Below are 5,293 nucleotides of genomic sequence, written 5' to 3'. Positions count from 1 at the left end.
ACACGTGAAAAATCAGGCTCTCTAATCAATTCTTTGGCGAATAAGAAATAGTTTCTAAAGTGATTTTAGTTACAGTGTGTCAAAGACGATTAGTGTTAAGTGAAGTTAAAGAAATAAACTTTTGAAACAGACTGTAAGTACAATAATATTAGACTAAGAGCCGCTATAGGTGAAAATTCTTAATCATTTTAGGCACGACGGGACCCCATAACTTAAATAGTAGAACCTAAAAGAAAACGTTTGAACACTGTGCCGTCACTTTTCAGTGGCACATGCGTCTACAGTGGCGCATCAAACTTTCCACTTATGGACGGGATACATAAATTAAAAAATACCCTCCCTAATTACCAGAATTTAATTTTTTTCATTTTTTTAAGTTTTATGTGATTAAGACATAAGATTCATCGTAATTTTAACCCAGCACCCCCTTCTCCCTGCCCCCACCATCAAGAACTTTATTTTTCGATTTTATTTTTTTTTGTGGGATGCAATTAATTTTAAAATTTCAAAAAATTTACACGCATAGCTAAGGGTTTTATAAAACACGTCTATTTTTTATAGACCTGTAGGTTGAGTGTACATAACCTCAAAAAAATTTAAAATTTTTTTTTTGAAAATAAGTATATAACTTTTTTTTGGGGATAGCTGCAGATCTAATTTTTTCTCAGTCTTGTGTATTTTATCAAACACTATATTTCTGATTTTTTTCAGATTTTTCTGTAACGTTGGTCACCTTCAAAAATCCAAAAAACTGTTTTTTAAGGGGGTTTTGGGGGGTTTGAACGTGTTTTTCTGATTTTTAAATATTCTAAAGAACTCAGTTACTTCAAGTTACATATAACCTATAAAAACAAAATTGATTTGATATATTATGAAGTCTATAAAATAGGGAAAATCCCCCAAAACCCCCCAAAAAACAGTTTTTCGGATTTTTGAAGGTGGGGAGACTTACGGAAAAATCTGAAAAAAATTTAAAATATAGTGTTTGATAAAACACACAAGATTAAGAAAAAAATAGAGCGGCAGCTATTCCTCAAAAAAAGTTATACGCTTTTTTGAAAAAAAAATTTCTTTTATTTTTTTGAGGTTATGTACACTCTACCTATGGGTCTATAAAAAATAGGCATGTTTTATAAAAGCCTCAACTATGCGTGTGAATTTTTTGAAATTTTAAAATTAATTGTATCCCACCAAAAAAAAATAAAAACGAAAAATGAAGTTTTTGATTGTGGGGGCAGGGGGAAGGGGGTGGTGGGTTAAAATCACGATGAATCCTATGTGTTAATCACATAGAACTTAAAAAAATAAAAAAAAATTTAATTCTGTTAGTAAGTTCTGTTAACTTTTAATTTATTTATCCCGTCCATAAGTGGAAAGTTTGATGCGCCACTGTCGACGCATGTGCCACTGAAAAGTGACGGCACAGTGTTCAAACGTTTTCTTTTAGGTTCTACTATTTAAGTTATAGGGTCCCATCGTGCCTAAAATGATTAAGAAATTTCACCTATAGCGGCTTTTAGTCTATATTAAATACAATACATAAACTTAAAACAACAAATAAAATTTAATTCAACTTCAAGCCAAAAAAGTAGATCATTAGAACGTTGATTATAAGCTCCAGAAACTGGAATTTTGAAAGTTAAAGGTGGGAACTGTTGAATCAAACTGCTCCAAAATAACGTAAAATAATTTAATTTAATTTAATTCAATTTAGGGGTAACACATTCGAAAGAGAAACATATTGCTTGAGAAAATCATCTTCCTCCGGCGCGATAGGTGGGGAGGGTGATTTTATAGCGAGCAATTTCGGTAAGAAAATGAACCCCGACGATTACACATCCGACGATAATCGGAAAAGATATAGAGAAAATGAAGAGCAGTCTTTTTCGAAAAGCAAAGAAGTATCAAGAACCCCAGATAAAAGGAACACAGAGGAAGACAAACTAGACCAAATATTAAATATGATGGCAAACTTAACGAAAGAGACACAAGGTCTGAAAATTCACGTAAAAGAAATTAAAGAGGAGCAAAGGCAATACAGAGAAGAAATGAGGGAACTCCGAATTGAATTAGAAGAATTAAGACAAGAGAATGGTGAAGCGCGAAGAGAAAATGAACATATGAAAAAGGAACTGGAAGATGTAAAAGTGCGCCTTGAAAGACTCGATAGAGCAAGAAAAGAAAATAATGTTATAGTACAGGGATATAATATGTTATAAACAATAGATACGGGAGATAGAAGATTACTAAAAGAAACAATGGAGAACTTTATGAAAAAAAACTAGATATTAATATAAAGATAGAAGAAGGTGTGAAATTAGGAAACAAAACATGTTTAGTCAGATTGCCAAACAAAGAGGAAAAAATAAAAGTAATGGAAAATAAAAGAAAACTTAAAGAAGTAAAAGAAGAAACAATATATCTGGACCTCAGAGCCAAACAGTATTAAGTCCACTTTTTTCCTATTTTTAAGTTATTATTGATCCTATAGTATTTTTTTCCGCTCTACCCAATGGCGATGCGTATTAAGTCCAATTTCTTTTCGTTTACAAGATAGTTGCAGATTATATATATTAAGTCCTCTATTAAATAGAACTAAACAGTATTAAAGGTTTTCGATACTGTTTGCCCCTGAATGATATACAATAAGTAGGTATTAAGTCAAGATGTGAGGTTAGTTAACTGGAGTTAATACTGTGTTGTTTTAGTGTACATCAGTTGTCATCATATTAAGTCACATTATTTTGCTCGGACAATTATCAGAAAAAACGGAATAAGGGCGCTATTTTAATATTTAATAAGTGTATACAGACAACATGATGACTTCGAGAGGTCAAAAAATATTACAAATTACACTAGCACAAGCCCAGTGCAACGAAATATCTGAAAAACCTGCTATAACCTCACATTTTCCCGAGGAGAATGGTAATTATATTACATGTGTTTATCAAAACAAATTTTGTTATTTTTTTAATTTTAGCTTTTGTTGATGCTAACACCGAAGAAGCTGAGATCGTTATGGAGATATATCCAGCCACTAATAACGTGACGGACATCCCTCAGGAAAATTTGAAAGTTCTTGCAACTGGATGTGGCAATGCTTCAGAGGATATTATTGCTTTGAATAATGATGTGTACAATACCATATTTTTTAGTAAAAATAATGTGTCTTCTTCCATTAGCGAAGAAATTCTGAGAGAAAATATAGACGAGTCTGAAGTACCAGAAAACTCACCAGAACATTTTGTTCAAAGCAGTAGAAATGATAAAAATAACGAATTCGAAACAACTTCAAATATTATTTTTCAACATAACGATGATGGACCTCACTATAGAGCAGCTGAAGTAGATGCAAGTGTGTTACATAAAGAAGTCTATACTGAAGCCGAGGACCCATCTTATCTACCTGATGAAAGTAGTGATACAAATGAACTGGAAGAACAAGAGGAAGAAGTTGTAGAAATACTAGACATTAAAGGAAAGAAAAGAAAAAGAAATATTGCTAATTGGAAGAAAAACATTAGAAAGCAGAAGAAAGCTGCTGGTGAAGAATATCTATCAGCCACCAATAAACTTATTGGAAAAAATGAAATGAGACCACCTTGTCGTGATGAATGTAGAAAGCAGTGCAAACAGAATATATCAGTTGAGAGTCGTGCTCTAATTCACTTACAATTTTGGAATGGTACTATCGAACTTGACCAAAAAAGACAATTTATAGCCAGCTGTATCGAAGAAGTTCCAGTTGAGCGAGTACGTGCTAGAACAGGATCTCGTGCTGGAAAAAGAATGACGTCGTTGAAGTATTTTTTTAGTGTAAATGGTAAGAGGCTTAGTGTGTGTCGTACTTATTTTCTTAATACCTTAAATATTTCACAAACCACGGTACGCAATGCATTATTATAAAGACAACTTGGGGGAATTGTAACACCTGATCAAAGGGGTAAACATGAACCCTCTAACAAAATAGCCGCAAATGTAAGAAACGATATAAGAGAACACATACAGAAGTTCCCGTGTGTAGAATCTCATTACTCCAGGAACAAATCCCAAAGAATGTATTTAGGCAGTCACCTCAACATTTCTATAATGTATCGATGCTTCTATGAGGAATGTGTAGAACGGCAAATTCCCAAAGAATATATTCCTAAGCAGTAGTTATATAATGAAATTTTCAATTCTGAATTTAATTTAGCCTTCAAAGAACCAGGGAATGATACATGTGACACATGTGATGGGTATGTTATCAAACTCAAAGAGTCTGTATCTTTAGAAGAACGCCTTAAATTACAAACTAATTATGATTCTCATCTTTTTGATGCAGATCATCGGTATAAACTAAAGCGACTGGATAAAGAGACTTCTAAAACTGAAGCAAACACCAAAATACTTTCGGTGGATTTACAAAAATGTTTACCCACTCCTCTACTGACGAATGCTCAGAGCTTCTATTCTCTAAAGCTATGGACTTTCAATTATACTGTTTATGATGCAATAGAGAAATTGGGATATTGTTTCACCTGGGATGAATCTATAGCCAGACGTGGTGGAAATGAAATGGCTTCATGCATTCTGAAATACATTAATTTAAATGTAAAAGAATCAGTAGAACGAATTGTTATCTGGAGTGACAACTGTCCATCGCAAAATAGAAATATCCAAATGATTATGTGCTATCTTTCGATTCTTAAGCTGAAGCCATCAATAAAATGCATTGAACATAAGTACCTTTTAAGAGGACATACCCACATGGAGGTGGATACAATTCATGCACGAAGAGAAAGACAAAAGAAGGCTTCCAGCCAATTTTCGTTAATAACTCCATGGGATTGGCAACAGCTTTTCAGACTTTGTGACAATAAATTGGAGGTAGCTGAAATGGAAACCATGGACTTTAAGAATTTTACTCTTTTGTCTGAAGATTCTGGATTTCATTTTCAAAATAACAAAAAAACGATAACTAATCAAAACTTTTTAATATCCAAAGTTGTTCATATGAAGTTTTTAGCAGAATCACCTGGAGTGTTGCATTTTAAAACAAATTTTAATCAAGAGAATTTTGAATAAGTTGATTTTAATAGAGCTGCCAAAAGACTACCACGCAAAGGGAAATGTATTGGTAATTCTAAGGAAGTTGTTCCCAATACCAATTTAATTTTGAAACCGATAAGAGAGACACTTAAACCTATTTCGACTAAAAAATATAACGACCTGCAGAACTTATTAAAATGGGTGCCTAAAAGATTCCACGATTACTTTAAAAATCTTCCACATGGTAACCTCAAGGATGACG

General features: G+C 32.9%; 1 pseudogene; it reads left to right on the top strand.

Annotated features, from left to right (window-relative positions):
• Positions 1-2,714: 2,714 nt before the first annotated feature.
• On the top strand, positions 2,715-5,067 carry LOC126892840 (uncharacterized; annotated as a pseudogene).
• The last annotated feature ends 226 nt before the right edge of the window (positions 5,068-5,293 follow it).

This window comes from Diabrotica virgifera, chromosome 1 (genome assembly GCF_917563875.1).
Source record: "Diabrotica virgifera virgifera chromosome 1, PGI_DIABVI_V3a".
Lineage (NCBI taxonomy): Eukaryota > Metazoa > Arthropoda > Insecta > Coleoptera > Chrysomelidae > Diabrotica > Diabrotica virgifera.
The sequence above is the reverse complement of the archived record's forward strand: the minus strand, read 5'-3'. Positions and strand labels throughout refer to the sequence as shown.